Genomic DNA, 20,004 nt, shown 5'->3' with positions numbered 1-20,004 from the left:
TAAAATTTATATTATTTCTTTTAATGTTGAGTCATTTTAATATGTAATGTCCTGGAGGTATCTAGGTCAGTCAGAAAATCAACTAGGCAGTTATATATATATAATTCTGGATGGAGGTAAAATCTGGAATGTATAGGCATAAAGTTGTTCATTAAAGCCTTAGAAATGGATTAGATTGCCCAGAGGTAGTGGTTGTTGTTGTTATTATTATTATTATATATTTTTTTGCGGTACGCGGGCCTCTCACTGTTGTGGCCTCTCTCGTTGCGGAGCACAGGCTCCGGACACGCAGGCTCAGCGGCCACGGCCCAGCCGCTCCGCGGCATGTGGAATTCTCCCGGACCGGGGCACGAACCTGTGCCCCTGCATCGGCAGGCGGACTCTCAGCCACTGCGCCACCAGGGAAGCCCTATTATTATTATTTTTAAAGTATAGCAATAAAAGAAAATGGCTCACAGTTGAGCTATGACACACTTCAAATTTTAACATCCAAGCAGAAGAATCTATGCTGGCAAACAGTGCTGTGGAGGAGCAGCCGCAGGGAGAAGAAATAAAAGGAGAAGACCCTGATGTCAGGAACCCGAAATGAGAGTATCCTCAGAAATAAACACGAGTCACACCGCCTGCTCCTCCACCCATGCCCACCACAGTCCCCAGGCAGGCAGTGGCATCCCAGCCCCTAACCTCAAGGCCCAACATGTGCTCAGGGTAGACCATGGATCATTGGGCCCCCCCAACTGTGCAAGCCTGGGCTCCCTAACTCTTCGGTTTCTTCCTGCATACCAGGAGCCCCTGGCACTTCACATGTGTGCTCCAAGGGTCCAAATCATGGTGGCCAGCCCCATGACCCACATTTAAAATAAGCATCTTCTAGGACAAAGGTTGGCATACTTTATCTGTAAAGGGCCAAATAGTAAATATTTTAGGCTTTTTGTGTTAGAAGGTCTGGATTGTAATTCGTCAACTCTGCAAAAGCAGCTATAGCCAACATGTAAAATGTGCATGACGGTGTGCCAATAAAACTTTTTTTTTTTAACAGAAATAATTGGCAGAGTGAATTTGGCCCATGGGCACTAGTTTTCCCACCCTCCCTATCAAGATTCTTTTTAAATGGCCTTAGAAGACATTTTGAGGACATATACATTTATATACAATATTTTAGCTTAATGCAACTCACAATTGTTTTAAAAAATTCAGGGCAGGGGGATGTAAAAGGTGTCTTCCCTCCTTTAACAGGGATAGTTTTATATTAGGAACTGGAAAACTTAATTGCATGTGTAATAATGTAATTAAGGGGTTTAGTATACTAACTGTCAGCACTGAGCTATTACCACTATAGCCTGCTGTTTTGATGAAATGTCAATGGTGGAGTATTGCATGATGAAATGTCTCTGGCAATGTTGATGACAAAATGTCAACGGTAAGATGCTGCATGGAGGAACATTCCTACAACGAAATGTTGCATAACAAGATGTCCTTACAATGGAATGGTCAACAAAATGTCACCATGACAAAGGAATACACACATATACATAAGCACACACACCAAGAAATGACATGGCAACTTGGCTGCCTAATTACTTTCTATCTGATTTAAGTTGACAGAAAGACTTTTTACTTTTTAAATCAGAGAGTGCTAGTACATTTAAATGCCAAAAAGATTTTTCCCCTTTTTTTCTGGGACACTGCAGTGGCCCCTTTCATCTCTGTGCTTCTCACTGCAGAATGTTGCCAAGCAGGTGATCCTGGCATCTCTGAGTCAAGAGAGCTAGTTCAATCACCTGCTTTGCGTTCCCCACCTCTCCCACCTCCTTCCCAGTTGGAACAGTGAGTTCTCTGTGAAAGCTTCTGCAAATGATGACAAGGAGAGTTCTCAGAGAAAGCAACTGAGCTTTAATGCGAGTAAAACTGTTCCAAATGTAAAACACATTTGAAAATCTAAATGTGTGCCCCCCGAAACCACATCAATAGAACCTTTAATGATCTTCAGAACCAGCCTTTTCTCTTCCAGTCAGTGGGAAGATTGTTTCAAATCTGTTTGTGCCTGAAGCACTTTTGATTGTGACAGTCTTCTCATTCATGGGCTAAACATGGCGTCCCACTGGAAGTGCCATCAAGGTTCACAGCAATACAGTATGATATGAAAGCATAAACAGAAGTCGGAACTGCATTTCTCCTCTGAGATAACAAGTACAACTAGATTTTCAGATCACCTATTATGCCATAAAAAATAAAAGGGAAAGGAAACTAAGACCTACTTTATGTCAGCTCCCTGGTTCATGGGAATGAAACTTACCAGGTCAATATGGAGCCCTTTAAATGACTTCTACAGACCTTATCTTGATCCTTGCTTTTGGCCAACTGTTAAAATTTTTCATACGATAAAAGCAGAGATATTAACATCAATATGAACTTCTTTCTGCTTTTTGTGGGTTGGTTACTCAAAATTGATTAAATAATGAATTTTTCACAACCTGCCTTAGTTTTTCCCTTTTGCTTTGAATCCCTGACCAAAAATAAAGGCTCAGCCATACCTAATGTTTGGGCTTCCCAACATACAGATTAAAACTTAAGATTCATGTAACCCTGTTTCTCACAGTAATGAGCTGACTGGATAAAATAACACTGGTTTTCTGTATAGATATATATACTTCACCCTCATTATAGAACTATTTCAAAAGCCAAGGATATTGAAAGTTATAACAGTAATGTCAGCCCTCATGATTAAATCATGAGGCACATGAGTTTTTCGTTTAAATTTTATGTTCTCATGATCTCAATATTTTTCATGCAAATCCTGTTATTTCTGCATCCTTTCACACTCCAGCTTAAATTGCTTGTCAATCGCCGTGCTCTTCTTGAGTGCAGCACTTCTGAGCTTCTCCAATACGATTTTATACATCTATTTATATCTACTTCTTTAGTATATTTTCCCTTAAAGAAGACATTGGTACAGCATTCCAAATCACATTTAATGAAGTCTTTTGAATTGGGAGCAGTGACTTTGGAGGCCAAAGGAGATGAGGCAAGAGCATTGGTTTGGTTAAGGGCTGGGGGTGAGGAGGAACTATAGGTTAATAGAGGAAGAAGCCCTTTTATATTTTAACATTTATAACATTTTTTAACATTATAACTAGAGTGCTTACACTAGGGATTGATTAGAGCAAAGGCAAAACTGCAGCCTAAGAGAGAAACACCATTAATTGGAAGATCATTACAACGTTAGGTAACAAAAAAGGGCGTTTGGAAAAACCCTCATAAAATAACCCTTGAAATCTCAAATCTTTCAAGGCATCCCAATTTTTCAGAACCTGTAAGTCTTCAATTTAAAATTTTTTGCCAAATGTTTTCTTTTCTTTTTAGTGAGTACTATTTCTGATTTCCATAATATATCCTGGTATCATCATGCACTTTGACCTTAGAAATCTAAGGGACAAATATGCTTCTGTCAGGTCAGTGCTCTTTTTCTTTCCGAATTTACAAGACTTGCACTATAGATATCTACAATTGCACAGACAAGTCTTAATCCCCTGTTACCAGTCCCCCTAGTGCTCCATCTTATTTTTTCATACAGGTGAACATATTGCCATGTACCTTGTAAAATCAGCTAATGTGCTTGCACGGAGCTGGAATGTCACTGGTATAACAAGACATGCAGTAATGTGTGCTCATGTAGTTGAGGACACTGCTAATTGATTATACATTTATTTGCCACACCACTATTCTCCTTGGAATATTGCTTAAGAAAAACACATTTGAATAATCTCATACTGTTTTAGGGATTCCTGATGTTTGCTAATGAATACACTGCAAAGCTTTATGTTGCAAATGTGTTCTCAAATGTGTAAACTACTCACTGCTTTTTCCATGCATTTTAATATTCCAGAGGATCCTCTAGTGACAGAACATTTTCAATCATTACTTCTCTTTGGTGAAATCAATTACCTCCTGATAGATTCCCTTTCCAAGTTTAAAATTGCATTTAAAAACTCATCTCTCTTCTGAATTCTAATTGAATGTACTTTGAACTCTAGATTCTTTTAGTGAATATTTGTTTATAAATCTTCTATGATTTAAAGGGCTTATTAATACACTTATAAGCTGAGTGTAATAATCAACATATAATATGTAATTCCTCTGAGAATTTAGGTTTATTAAACAAAGATTTTATTTATTCTCAAGGGAAAGACCATAAACATAATACTGACAAAGTAAAAACTGAGAAGTAATGATATATTTTAAACATACTTTGTTCTATCTACATGATTTTTTTAAAGTGATATTTGAGGACATTGAAAATAGATTTGCCTTTAATTGTCTCCCTCTTACACACAAAATCATATATAGTGGCTCATTTCCTTATATTACAAAGCAGCCCATCAACTTTTCAGCAGTTATTATTTTGCAAACATACTAAGCTGCAATATAACCAAGAAGTGAGAAAGTAAGTAAAACATACCTTTAAATAAATATACTACTATGTGCAAACCTTTTATTGACAACTGTCATGTACAAAGCATTTTATTTATTTGTGTTATGATATTTGTTTTTTATAATAACCCAATGAGATGGGAATTTTTAAGCCTGGTTTTCAGGCGAGGAATATAGGAGTGGAGCTAAAATTACCTGTTGGAATTTACACAATTAATTAGCAACAGAGTTGGGATCTGAACCTAGATATAGCTCACTCCAAAGCTGTTCGCACTCTTTTTTTTTTGCAGTACTCGGGCCTCTCGCTGCTGTGGCCTCTCCTGTTGCGGAGCACAGGCTCCGGACGTGCAGGCCCAGCGGCCATGGCTCACAGGCCCAGCTTCTCTGCAGCATGTGAGATCTTCCCAGGCCGGGGCACGAACCCGTGTCCCTTGCATTGGCAGGCGGACTCTCAACCACTGCGCCACCAGGGAAGCCCCCACACTCTTTTTTATATGGCACCCTATCTCTCAAGGTAGATGGTAAAACATCCTTGATTGAAAATGTGTTCAATTTTACCTAGAGAAGAAATTTTTAGGGCTTCACTTAGCACCACATTTTTAATTTAAAAACAAATCTAACTGCTCGCTTAACTTTTTTTTTTCGTCTCTAATATTATTTGCTGAATAGAAAGTGGATAGAGAGAAGACATTAATAATAAGTACAGATCTGGCAACCTCTCTTAAGATCACTTGGAAGACACACAGTGACATGCAATGGAAATAATGCAAATCTTTATTTCCAACCTCAGCACTCTGGAGGATTTAGCACTATTACAATAGTGGCAAAATCCAACTGCAGAAGTCAAACTGTAGAAAATCTATCCTAGCTCTTTCTGACTTGAGGTGAGTGCAAGACTGATCTTTTAAGTCAGTGTCACAAAATTTCAGCCCTTGGTCTTATTTAAAAATTTGGCTGGCTAGTGTCTTTAAAATCTGAATTTGAATGCCTTCAAATTTTCAAATGTTTGCTTTCATCATAGGCCTTATCACAAACTATCACCTTACCCCAAACCTACTAAAATCACTTACATCAACTTTTTGGACATGAAGATATTTGAGTTTGCGACTCTTATCCTGCTGTGTCATGTAAACATAAGCTCCTTTTCCTACCTACTCTAACTCTACCCATGGTTCTTTTTTTTTTTTTTTTAATTTATTTTTGGCTGTGTTGGGTCTTCGTTGCTGCACGTGGGCTTTCTCTAGTTTTGGTGAGCGGGGGCTGCTCTTCACTGCAGTGTGCGGGCTTCTTATTGCGGTGGCTTCTCTTGTTGCAGAGCATGGTCTCTAGGCGTGTGGGCTTCAGTAGTTGTGGCAAACGGGCTTAGTAGTTGTGGCTCGCAGGCTCTAGAACGCAGGGTCAGTAGTTGTGGTGCATGGGCTTAGTTGCTCCGCGACACGTGAGATCTTCCCAGACCAGGGCACGAATCCATGTCCCCTGCCTTGGCAGGCAGATTCTTAACCACTGTGCCACCGGGGAAGCCCTACCCATGGTTCTTCTGAAGTACCGAACAGGGTTAGGATTAGATTGAGATGATTTTACCTTGGGCACAAACTTTTAGATGGTACCAAAACACTCAGTCATCAAGATAAAGAGAGTTTGTTTTTTTTGCAGTACGTGAGCCTCTCACTGTTGTGGCCTCTCCCTTTGCGGAGCACAGGCTCCGGACGCACAGGCTCAGCGGCCATGGCCCACGGGCCCAGCCGCTCCGCGGCATGTGGGATCTTCCCGGACCAGGGCACGAACCCATGTCCCCTGCATCGGCAGGCGGACTCTCAACCACTGCGCCACCAGGGAAGCCCAAGATAAAGAGAGTTTTAACAAAATATTTTTTAAAAATCAAAAATAATCCAAAATTATTACGATAAACAAAATAGAGGCATTACCTAGTCCTTACTCTGGTATCCAAACTGCCCTCTAGAGACTATAATATTTTTATACTAATAGCTTAAAATCCAAGGCCCTCATTCTTACTTGGTTAGTCTCTGCTTCTTCTGCCTCATCTCCTAGTCTGGAAAAAAAGCAGAGTAGCAACCAATCCTGATTAGAAGAGAACTCAAACAGCAAACCCATGTGGCTCTCTACAGAATAGGAGCCTACATTCAGTAAGCCTTGAAGAAATTTTCTGCATCGTTGATTTTTTTTTTTTTTTTTTTTTGCGGTACGCCGGACTCTCACTGTTGTGGTTGCTCCCATCGTGGAGCACAGGCTCTGGACACGCAGGCTCAGCAGCCATGGCTCACGGGCCCAGCCGCTGTGCGGCATGTGGGATCTTCCCAGACCAGGGCATGAACCTGTGTCCCCTGCATCGGCAGATGGACTCTCAACCACTGCGCCACCAGGGAAGCCGGTAGTTGATAATTTTAAAACAATAATAGCTAACAATTATTGAGCATTTCTGTGGAGGCCCTGTGCTAGGCACTTTATTTGAATTATTTTTACTAATCCCTGACAACTATTGTATGTGATAGAGTTGCTGTTATGACCAATTTACGTATGGGTCTAAGTCATTTGCCAAATTAATACATTGTAGAGGAAGGACTTAAAGCAAGACATCAGAATCACAGAATATGCATTTTTAAGGAGATAACTAGAACTGACCCTGGGTCATAGATAGAAGGCTAAATGATTTTATCTTAAAAAGCAGGGAGGTGTTATACTAAGAGAGCCTGTTATTTAAAACTGGTAGTTATCATGGGATAATACTGGGAGATTTTTAGCAGATTTTTTTTTCTTTCTCACATCATCATTATCATCATCAACATCACCATCATCATTATTTTAATAATTGCATTGCAACTCTTCACTGGAACAAGGATATTCACTGTCTAAGGCAGGGGTCCCCAATCCCCGGGCCTGTTAAGGACTGGACAGCACAGCAGGAGGTGAGTGGTGGGCAAGTGAGCATAGCTTCATCTGCTGCTCCCCATTGCTCTCCATTGATCACATTACTGCCTGAACCATCCCCGTGACCCCGCCCCGTCCGTGGAAAAATTGTCTTCCACAAAAGCGGTTCCTGGTGCCGAAAATGTTGGGGACCGCTGGTCTAAGGAGGAGGACAGATATAGTCTAGGACAGAAAAAGTCATTTTTCTGTTTTAAATTTGAAGATTGATTTTTAAAATACTCCAGCAGAGACTATGAACTTGAAAGCCACACCCCCTGCCATTTTTAATTGCTATATTTGATAAAAAGTAAGCACTTTTATTTCTAAAAGCTTGGCTTAAAAAATCAAGAGCCACAGTGTGGAGGACTCAGATCTGGTTGTAGCATAAATCAGAGCGAGGAGAACTCCAGGACGCTGTAAGAGCTCCCAAGGAGGTTAAAACCCTGACCAGGAGAATTGAGAGGGAAATTTGGAGAAGGTATTATTGGAGTTAGGTGTGCTGAATTTCTGTATGTAAGAAAACAGCAAACGTTGTATAGACAGCCCACACTCAAGATGGTGCCTGAGAGGTAAAGTAGCCCTGACTGTGGGCCTGAGAATAGTGTTAAGTGGTTTGGTATTATACGCCTCAGCAGTGTGCAGGGAGAACAACCGTGACTATTGAAGTGAATGTATTTGGAGTGAAAAGGATGTAGAATGAGTGTACCTGAAAAGTGAAGGCCATGGTAGGACTTCAGACATCCTCAGTAGATAAATAAGGATAAGGCCCATGAAGCAGAGGCCATAGAGGATGGAGAGGACCACAGATTTATTGCAACACTCCTCCATTACTCTGCCCGCCCCCCACCCCGATTGTCCTTTGTGCCATGCTGTCATGTCAACCTTCCCTGGAGCCAGAGCCATCCAGGGAGAAGGGAAGGTGAAGAGGGAGGTAGGAAATACTGTACTGACTGCATAGTGGTCTCGAAGAGATTTAAATGGGAAGCAATTTTGTCTGCGCTTGAATTTGCAAGATTGAAATTTCCTTAATCTTCAGAAATGGAGAACAGTGAAATAAGGTTATCACAGAGGAAAAATGGAAAGATATTATTGTATATTGGTGTTGTAATTGTAAATTTATAGCACCTATAGGAAAATAATTTAATAATGTTATGCCAATGTTATGGATAATCTTCAGTTATCTAGAAAATTAACCCATGCTGAAGTGTGCTCTCACTATGATAGAAAGTTAGAGCATCATTTTGTGTACAAAACATCAATTAAATTTTGTTACCCACACAACAATAGAATCAGAAGTGTAAATTTTAACATTCTAAAGATTTTAATATAATAATCATGTGTATTTTATTACTGCTGTATCTTGGGACTTAACAGGTATCAGATTCTACAAAATCCAATTAAAAAAAAGAGTAGGATATTTTTGTGATTAGACATCCACACTGATCTACTGTTTTCTCCAGTGTTTTTCAGGTTATCAATTAGGTTTGATGATTTTTTTGCTCATAAGTTCAGATTCATTTTCTGTATTAAAAATTCCTGTGGTGCATGTTAAGGGGTTTGACATATTTCTCATTCAAAAATCAGCCCATATTTAAATTGTTAGTAGCACAATGGAAATCAGCAGAGGGAAAATGGAGGAATTGGAGTAAAGACAGTGTCTGGTAGAAAAAAGTCACTCTTTTTGGTTATTTTTCCAAACCTAAACACTTATGAATGTTACAACACCAGACTCTGAGCTGCTTTGCTATAAACTTCTTTTAGCTACATGCTCAAGGTGAGGAAGCGTTTCATTTGTATAGGAGTATGTGCTTCTGGCATTCATGATATCTACTAGAGAAACAGCAAACTTTCTGATAAATCACAGGAAGAAATATGAAAATTTTAAGGAGCACAAAAAATAGAAATTCAAAGAAAATGCTATGCCTTGGCAAAGAGATTTCAGACATTAAGACTGAATTTTTGTCTATTGGGATAATTTTTTCTCCAATATGTTGAAGGAAAGTTAAGCCTATAGTGATACGATATGAAAACTACAAATACTAGTAATCAGTAAAAACTTTCTCTTCTCTGAAATCAAGGCAAGCTACTCTGGCAAACTTCAGCTACCTTAAAGTAAAGATCCTCCTAACTCACATATTTCTTTTAATAATTATTTGATAATTTAAAAAGTTAAATTGTAAAATTTCCTACTTTGAACTAAGCAACATATTATTTTGACTCAGAATAATAAAAGAAAAGCATCCCTCCTCTATTATATATTTGGAAACATCACCTGTTATCTGATAGAATAATTATTGTTATTTTGGTTTCTAGATTAAAAGCAAAGGGCAGGTAGAATGCAAGTAGGGATTGCTGGGAAGAAGGCCAGAGGAAATTAGAATTAGAAATGTAAAATGTGAACAAGAGTTTGAGGAAAAACAAAGCCACTCTGTTTGGAAAAGGTTGAAATCTCATTATTTTGCAAGAGGTACATTAGCAACTGCAAAAGCTTCAGGAATTCCAGGTAATCAAGAGTCTTAGAAGCTCACTGAGCCAGCTTGCTTCTTCCCATGAATGCTGCCTCTATAAAGCAGATTTTTCATTTTCACATTAATAGCATGGTTGAGAAGCTCTTGATAGAACAGCTTCTGGGGGAATGGAATTTGTCTGAAGAAGAAATAAGCCTGGAAAAGCCAGAATAGCCATAACTAAAGGCTGACATTTACTTCCCTACCAGGGCTTTTTTGGGTAGGTTGGGGGGTAGCCGGTTTTGAAATCGTGGTATGTTCTGACAATTTAGGATTTCTGAAATTATTGGGGATCAGAAAGAAAAGGATCTTTAAAAATCTCTTGTGAGGATGTTTTATTTCTTTAATTAAGTAAAATGTTTAAAGAGACAGAAAAAACTTGCCTGCTGTCTCCCAGGATTTCTCTGAGCCGTTGTATTCATGATAAATCTCTAGCGCTTTTCCTCTCTGTCTTCTATTACTCTCTTAGTTGCTGACTGTAGCCTGAGGTAAAGTGATTGCTGTTCCCTGTCTCTTCATTTCCATCTCCTAACTGTGCTCCTTGATCACTGCTCTCCTACCTTTGCACATTTTCTCCCTGATGTTCTCATTTCTTCATAGCACCATTTCAAGTGTAGATTTCCCTGGTGGAGAAATATAGCATGGTCTGAAAACAAAACAGAACAGAATTCTATATTGATGTAGGTAGCCCAGACAATGCAGTGAGATCTTTTAACATGAAAAGCCAGAACCCAAAAAGAAAGAAAGGGAAAAAACAAGTAAATAGGAAATAAAGCAAAGAAGACCTAACATCAAGGTGCACCTTAATTTTCCTCAGACTTTCAACTCATTATGGCCCCGAACAATTTTCTCTGTAAATACGCAAAGGAAGGTTTGTATTTAGAGGAGTGTTTACAGGGTTATGAACAGTTCCCTGGAGCACTGGGAAATATTAAACTTGGTCACATTCTTTTCTTACCTCGTTTGATACACTATGTTGAAGTAAGGGCAAAAAGTTACCTCTGGCTTTATAACTCCCGATACTAAAGCTTTAATATATTATACTAAATTTTATAAAATTCATGTAAATAAAATTAATACCATATATACTGTTTTGTAGTTTTATTCTTTTTAAAAATTTAAAGTAATACATACCCAGTTAATAAACAAAAATGGTATTAAAATCATTTCTAACAAAGCGGACTTCTCTGCTTTGCCCTTCCTTATTCTCTGCCTTGCAACTCTTTTTAACCATTTCTTCTGTGTGTTTGTGTTCATATTCTATTTATTTATTTTATTTTTGGCTGTGTTGGGTCTTCGTTTCTGTGCGAGGGCTTTCACTAGTTGTGGCAAGCGGGGGCCACTCTTCATCGCGGCGCGCGAGCCTCTCACTATCATGGCCTCTCTTGTTGTGGAGCACAGGCTTCAGACGCGCAGGCTCAGTAGTTGTGGCTCACGGGCCTAGTTGCTCCATGGCATGTGGGATCTTCCCAGACTAGGGCTCAAACCCGTGTCCCCTGCATTAGCAGGCAGATTCTCAACCACTGCGCCACCAGGGAAGCCCTGTGTTCATATCCTAAACAATATAATAATATTGCTAATTCTTGATTTACGTAGTTTAGGCCTCCTCCATTGACTTCTTTTCATGGCAGATGAGGAGTTAGCTCTCTTCTGGCTTCCTCTCTGTTTCCCCTTTATTATTCCAATATCAGCATGTCCCAGTTTGAAGTTAAAGTTATATTTACTTTTTATATTATTCTGAATAAATACTGTTCACTGTAGAGCCAAGGAGCATAACTGTTTGCTTTTCTGAATAATTTTTTTTTAAGTGTCAATAATTCCCTTATTGTTCTCATTTGTCTAGTTTTCTGTGGACCAGAAAACGTTGTTCTTCTCACAACCTCCAACAGCCTTCAGTACAGTTTCTGCATGATCAAATATATCAGATTATTTTTGCACTACGTTTTGTTTCCTCCAGCAGTTTCCCTCCAGAACAGATTCTTATCTTATTGCTCCAGTATTGACTCCTAATTTTCTACGCCTGCTATGCAGCTGTGATCCTGGAAATTCCCTTCACTTGACTCCTGTTGTTGGAGCTCTATTTCTTGATTTCATGTGTTCCTTATCGGTTGCCTTTGCATGTTAAAAAAAAAAACACAACAATTGAATGAGAATTTTACTTATTTATTTTTGGATTAATTTATTGAAAATGTTGATGATGGCATTATTCTATCATATTGTGCTTTGGAAACAAGAATATCTTAAGGCTCTAGGTACACAGAATAGTAACTGACCCTTGAGTTTCTTCTTATTGTTATTAACCTAGTCAAGTGCCTTCATAAGGTACTTGATAAAATTTCTAAAGAAAGTAATAATCTGGAAATGTAAATATATTAAAATTTTATAATCTTTATATTACTGGGAAATTATATCATTGCGTTTATCTGATATGAGAACTAAAAGTATTAAATTTTACAAATCAGCTGGAAGATTTTTTTATAAGGTCACTGACATGAAGCTACACATATATGTGTATATATGTGTGTGTGTGCGTATATATACATATATTACTTAAAAGTGGTGGGGAGGGAACTAACATCAATTGAGTATCTGCTATGTTTGCACAAAATTCTTTTACAGGCAATATTGCTTTTAGTTCTCTGAGGGGCTACATGGTGTACTTGATGAAATATGGATGTTGAAGTTAACAGTCATTGTTTTTTTTTTTTTTTTTTTTCGGTATGCGGGCCTCTCACTGTTGTGGCCTCTCCCGCTGCGGAGCACAGGCTCCGGATGCGCAGGCCCAGCAGCCATGGCTCACGGGCCCAGCCGCTCCACGGCACATGGGATCCTCCCGGACCAGGGCACAAACCCGTGTCCCCTGCATCGGCAGGCGGACTCTCGACCACTGCGCCACCAGGGAAGCCCAACAGTCATGGTTTTGAATCCCAGTCATGACATTTATGAACTGTGTGATCTTGACTAAATTACTTAATAATGCCCCCAGTTTCTTTACTTTTAAAATGAAGTTTACAATATCTACCTCGTGAGGGATTGTTCAAAGTATTAAATGAGATAATATGGGTAAGGTGACTAGCACATACTACTACTTCTATTAATACAACTATTATATGACTGCCATGCTCCTACAGTTACTACTATAACAACAACAACAACTACTACTACTACTATGGCTAATACTGCATTTTATAGGCAAAGAAACTAAGAGCTTAGACAGGTTAATAAATTTATTCAAGATCACATTCCTGGTAAGTAGAAGAACAGGGATTTGAAATTGGATCTTTCTGACTGACTCTAAAACCTTTCCAATACATCGCACACTCTTTATTAAAAGCAAACAAAACCATCACATCATTTTAGACCTTTTGGGCTGCAAAATAATAAACATTTCACTGAACTCTGTAAGGGGTGAGGTGGCTCAGAAGGACGATCTTAACTGTGTTTAGAAAGCTGATCCCTGTAAGATTTGGAACAGAGGATAGAAAGTCTCTTGCTGGAATGTTTAACAGAACATTGGTCTCTGGTTTCCTATTGACCAAGTGTAGGACCAATTATGGATGAAAAATGATGACTGGGGCTTCCCTGGTGGCGCAGTGGTTGAGAGTCCGCCTGCTGATGCAGGGGACACGGGTTCGTGCCCCAGTCCGGGAAGATCCCACATGCCGCAGAGAGGCTGGGCCCGTGAGCCATGGCCGCTGAGCCTGCGCATCTGGAGCCTGTGCTCCACAACGGGAGAGGCCACAACAGTGAGAGGCCCGCGTACAGGGAAAAAAAAAAAAAAATGATGACTGATTTTTTTTTTTATTGTATCTTTGACATTTTGTGTATTATGTTATGAGATGCTAGGTCATGTTTAAATCTTATGTTTGAGCAGCCCTCCTTGTATCTTTGACATTTTGTGTATTATGTTATGAGATGCTAGGTCATGTTTAAATCTTATGTTTGAGCAGCCCTCCTTGTGATACCATGTGGGTGGGCGAAGGGGGACACAAAGCCACTTCATTATTGCCAACCGGGAGTACAAGCCTAGGTACTCCTCTGCTGATCATCGGCAGGGGCAGAGGAGTGCCTGCTTACTGCTGAGAGGGGCTAATGACAGGCTTCTTAAGAGACCTACGCTGATCCCTTCAGGGCTGGGAGGGGGAGGGTCTCCTTGTTACTGCATGGACACTGTGGTGTGGTTGGGAGAGGCTTGTTACTGCTGGAAAGTGAGAAAAATCCAGGCTTCCCATGAGGCCTCCTCTGATACGACTTTGGTGGGGAGAAGGAGGGATAAGCTCATCACCATTGGTTGGGAGTGAGAGTCCCAGATCACATATGGTCTCCACTGGCACCACAAAGTGAGGAGGTTTTTTATCTCCAGGCCAGCATGTAAGTCCCAGCTCTAACGCCACCCTGGCAGGGATGGACATTTCATTGCCACCAGGTAAGGATGTAAGTTTAGGTTCACCACTTGGCCTTTGTTGCTCAGAGTGGGAATGAGGCCACAGTTTTTTCTTTTCTTTTTTTTTTTTTTTCAGTTTTAGTAAGATATTGACAAATAACATTAGGTTTGTTGTGATGATTTTATATATGTATGTATTATGAAATGATTAACATAATAAGGTTAGTTAACACATCCATCTCCTCACATAGTTACCTTTTTTCTTTTTGTATATGTGTGTGGTGAGAACATTTAAGGCTTACCTTTTAGCAAGTTTCAAGTATACAGTACAGTATTGTTAATAATAGTCACAATACTCCATGTTAGATGCCCAGAACTTACTTATAATTGAAAGTTCGTACCCTTGACCAACATCACCTTATTTCCCCCATCTCCCTACATTTTTTTCCATGGTGTTTGACTGGAGTGGATCAGTTATTGTTTAAAAGTTTTCTTGCTATGCTGCCCTTGCCTAGTCCTTTGTCTAGAGAGAGCATGCTTTTGTAGGGACATTTTTGGTCTGCACCTACAGGCATTTCTGCGTTGCTGCTTCTCTAGCATCTGGTATGGGATATACAAGCCCAAAAGAAAACTCAGTGAATTCACTGCCATGTTGTTCCTCAGGTCCCAAGATCCCCAGCTGGTCTGCCTCTTTCCTCTCCTTATAGTTTTATGTTTGTTTTATATGAAGTATCCAGAGGTTTAGTATTGTTCCTGAGTAGGAACAATAGAGAGAAGCACATCTACCCCATATCAGATGAGATATCTAGAACTGGAAGTCCTGAACTGACTTTCAAGTCCTATGCTTTTCATTGAATCCAGTAACAAAATTGGGACACTTCACTTAGAGAATTGTATGAAAACATGAACGCAGGGTTTGTTCTTAGGTGTATACTGTTACTTCTGAACCTCATACAGTACATATCATTTCTGTGTGATCCTCAGAGTATGCTAAATGAAATGGTCAGCGAGAATGGGAAATGAGATGTTTAGGGGGGTGAGATTATTGAACTATGATGTGGTCCCTTGATAGGTGGCATTAACTCAACTGGAGATATGTTAGGAATACAAATATCCATCCTCACCTAAGTAATTAAAGAACTCTGGGGGTGGGACCCAGCAATCTGTTTTTAAACAAGCCCTCAGGTGATTTGGAGGTTAGCTAAAATTTGAAGAACCAGTGAGATCCGGGAATACCTGAGACATCTGCAGTTTAGTACGGCCTGCTGGTAGGAGAGTGAGTACTCCAGAGCCCAGACGTTAATACACTGTGCTGTACATGGGTGGCCTTGTTTTGGAAACTTCTCCTGCAAACTTGTCTTCCTCATTCTTAATTTTGTGGGTAAACAAGGGAAAAGAAAGTAGGCATACTCAATGTTGAAGTTATAATTTGCCTGTACAATCTTGGAGTGGATAGACAACCAAATCTTCTACTTATTTCCACATGAGAAATATCAATATAGTCAGAAACTGCCTTACATTTAACTTTCAGAAGAAGAGGAATGTTAAGGGATCCTGTGTAAAATATACTTAAAATTCCACTGCTGAAATTATTTGAAGAAATTGGCAACTTCCAAATGAAGAAGCAACACATAAGTCTGCCTTTTCCTTTGTAACAGAGGAGGAATGCATTGAAAACTAATAGACTCTAAGCCTCTGTTTGAAGAAGATCCACGATATGCAAAGAAGCCATAATGAGAGGGGATGCTGATGGGGACTCAAGTGGGAGTGCGCCAGAATAAACTTGGCTGCCCTGTGAGTTTATCTAGGACTTGCGGTAAGTAGGATCAGTGTATTGTAACGCCACGGGTGCCCACCTATAAATGGTTGATTTTGGCTGAGTTGATTATTTTCATCCTGTATTACACAGCACTGGAATTTAGCAATAATCCTGTGACTTTGTGAGCAGAGGAGCATCTAGCTTTTAAGTAAGACTATTTTCTCTGTGTTAAGGCAAAAAGTACAAACAATACATGGTAAGGGACATTCTCTAACTCAGTAAGCATTATCTTTATTATTATTTTTTAAGGATCTCATAATTCCAGGTTGTCTTTCAACATTGTAATTCGTCATGATCTACCTTAAGGATCCTGTAATGTTTAAAATTTCTTGGCCCTCAGGGGCAGATAGAATCACATCTCACTTGCTCCCCTAAAAGGCACCAAATCACATTACACCAAAAGGCTCCTTAGAGTACAGCTCTTTGCCAATTACTTGAATTATTTTCAGCCACTTTGGCACATTTCCCCTCCAGACGAAATGAAAACCTTTTCGTTTGCACCAGTGAAGGATTTCATATTTCTTAGTGCCTCCACATACACAGTATAATGAGAATAAAAGCTTCTCTTCCACACAGATCTTTCCTATGATGCCATAATGCAGGGAAAATAACATCCATTTCTAACACGTGAAGCCCACATATTTTCTAAAGAAGAAGAGAAAGACATTAACATTACACAAGAAAACTATTTGCTCTTTGCTTTAAATTTCCAAAGTTGAACACATCAGAGATTTCAGACTTCAAAACTACATACATCTGTGCTGAGGTGTGGACCCTCTAAGGTGCCTCATTATTGGCACTGAAAGCTGGTTTCATGAAACACCTGTTCTGAGTAAGCAATGTGATCAGAGAGTGTCAGCAGGGCAGACAGATTTTAAATGGAAGATTGTTACTTACCCAAAAGCCATTTGGAAGCTAAAAACCGCAATATCAGCAAACCAGCAACAATAACTTAAATATCCCCAAGTACATTATTAACACTTCAACCCTCTAAAGATTAGATGACTTCTTTTTAAAAGATTTTGTGTCTCAAGAGAACAAATTGTTTCTCCACATTTATCATCTTATAAAAACATTCTTTTCCACTGATAGCCTTACTTATCTTTTGTTATTCCCAGTTGCCCTTTATTTTTCCTTCTGATTTGTGTTATTTCCTTTCCACCAGTGCCTACAGCAGTGTTCATTGAAATCACTACCCATTGCTCAGTATTCTTCCCTGATCTCAATAGCACAGGCTTTAGGATTAAATCTCTTGCCTACAGCATTACGAACTGAGGAGAAAAAATCACTACTCATTGCTTTGCTTGCAGTTCTCATTTGGACTAGTGCTTGCAGAAATTGAACTGAACTTTCTTCACTGTTACTGCATCTGTAAGGTAATTGCCTAAACTTGTTGAGCCAATTGGAATTGCTGTTCTTGAGTTTTGCAAACGTGAAGAATCTGATGAAGCAATTTGTAAGCTATATGTGGTACATCCCTCTTTCCCCACTCAAAGTCATATTGCTCTCTGTAGGATTTTGTATGACCCTTCTGAAACATTACACTCCAGAATTCTATTTAAAAGCTCCAAACATTAGTGTTTAAAAAAAAATCATTCCTATTTATGGGATCATTTTCGTTGCACAGTTTTTATATTAAATGAAAGGGACTTGAAACTCTTTACCACTTTCTCTAGTGTTTTGGGTAACTCAAAGAAATAGCTTTAATAAGAGAGAGAACACACACGAAAATATAGTCCTGTAAAATGAAAGGAGGAATAATATATCACATGCTTGTGGCACCATTTTGTCCACTACAAAATTTGTCTTCAATGTAGAGATATTTCAAAATGCCTCAGTACTAGTGCTTCCTGAGTTGGGAAAATGGAATGTATATATTACATATATATGTATATAAAATCTCTTTAGTTATCTCTCTCTCATTTCTAAATATATTTATAGAAAGAGAGAGAGAGAGAATGAGAGAGAGATAAAGTGACAGTTTTGTATTTTTAGAAAAAACTCATGGAACTTAAGAGTTTTATTTATTCTCTAGCTTAGAGGCAGAGTGACTAAACAAGTTATGTATTTCCTGAGCTATATTCCTATCCCTACTAGTAAAATTTAAAGTACTTTCCTTCATAAGGGAAAGTATTGCTTCTGACCCAATTGAATCCTCACTGAATGCCTAACTAGCTAAATTATCCTCTTCAGTTTGATGTCATGCAGGTCATTGTCTCTTCAAAGGGAGAATTACTGAAAGCTAGTACAATTTTTTAAAATTTTAAAACATTTTTCTCTCTTGTAGACTAGTAATTGGAAAGATAATCATTTAAAGTAACCATATTTCTGTAGATCTTACTATGCATACTTACCCTAAATTCTTTTTCTTAGAAAGCCATGTTATTCGCAAAGCTTAGTTTAATATACTGACTTGGCTGAGAGAAGCACTGTAGTGAGTGAGACTCAGGGCAAAGGTTTAAGAAATTTCAGTTAACTTAAGACAGTGCAAGTGATTACATTTGCAAGCAGTACAGTTGAAACTTGAGAGTTCACAAGAATCAAAGTGGGGTGGAGTATGTACAGAGGTTATTGCAGCGATCATGCTCTCCACAGGAAGCAGCTGAACCGTTTCAGTGCAATATGGCAATTATAATAACTAATAAGAATCATAAATGGGTATGGAATACTGTACTTATGTGGATATGCTACATAATAATGACTAATAGAACAATATTCCTGAGCCATCTGAAAGGAGTCAAAATTGGGATTTCTACAGGAGCTATGCACTTGCATGAGGATATAAAGGTTATATGAAAATTGGGGGAAGATAACAATGGAAGTTGATTAACTTAGATTAATCATTATGATCATTAATACTTACTTTGGATATGGCATTTTTTGGGTGCTAAGAGTATTCACACAACACCAGGATTATTTAATATAGCCTTTATTTTCAGTAAAGTTGTTATGAAATGAATATCAAACAATAATAAAGTTATATTCCATTTATCAACCATTTATTGATGAAAAACCAAATGTGTATGTGTACAGATGTTAAATATAGTTAATGAAAATACTTGGATGCACATAAGAAGACATGCTGATATAGCAGGTACCACTAGGATATGAAACTGAGGTTAAAAAGTCAGTGAAGGTTTCCAGTAAGAGATAAAAGTTATTTCCAAATATGGTAGACAGAACAGTGGCTACTTTGAGAATATGGAACATTTTGAGAAAAATCTTAAAATACTCAACAGAGAAAATTAGATGAGAAACTCATATAAGAACTGAGTTGTTTTATGGAGGGTAGAAAAATCTGATAGAAGATTTGAAAATCTGGCCAGGAATTCTGATGTCAAAATTCAAAAAATTGAAATCTTTTCAGAGATTTGAGGAAAAGGTATGCAAGCATGCTTACAGAGGATAAAGCTGCCCATCAGAATGCCCTGAATATGAGCACACAAAATAGAAAAGAAATTAAGAGTTTAAAAAAATTGATATAGATTTCTTGTACAAAATCACATCATCTATAACTGGAAGATTCTCAGTCCTGGATAACTAAAGAAATTTTAATGCTAATTAGATTGTTGCAGTGACAAGGTCTTATTTTTTTCACATAAACATACTTTTTCATCCATTAACTACAAAAATATTTTCCTTTCACTTTATCACAGTAGCTCATTTTGATTATGCTCAGACCTCAGTGCATCACCTACACCTACCCAGCTAATCTGAGTAATTAAAGAAAAATGATGCATGATGCATTTATAGTTAAGTGAAATGAGTATAAATCTCACACAACAGCTGGATTCCTATACTTGGCAACATGGCACAGTTTGAGAAAAGCAATCATCTTCCTTTCCTGTTGGCAAAACACTTCACTGGTCTCTCCAATTTGAGTCCTCTTCAGGATTTAGTGTCTGCTCACTTTGTAATGCACAGAACGCTACTTCCAG

The 20,004-nt window shown here is 38.6% G+C and overlaps 1 long non-coding RNA gene across 1 annotated transcript in view; it reads left to right on the top strand.

The window, feature by feature from the left end:
• The window catches only part of LOC132521262 (uncharacterized), a 200,910-nt gene that overhangs the window by 139,604 nt on the left and 41,302 nt on the right, over nt 1-20,004 (top strand). Inside the window, exon 2 of the long non-coding RNA XR_009540784.1 lies at nt 15,906-16,063. This is a non-coding gene — a long non-coding RNA (uncharacterized LOC132521262). The remainder of the gene's footprint in view (nt 1-15,905; nt 16,064-20,004) is intronic.

Source organism: Lagenorhynchus albirostris, chromosome 5 (assembly GCF_949774975.1).
Source record: "Lagenorhynchus albirostris chromosome 5, mLagAlb1.1, whole genome shotgun sequence".
NCBI classification, from domain to species: domain Eukaryota; kingdom Metazoa; phylum Chordata; class Mammalia; order Artiodactyla; family Delphinidae; genus Lagenorhynchus; species Lagenorhynchus albirostris.
This window is presented reverse-complemented; position numbering and strand designations above follow the sequence as displayed.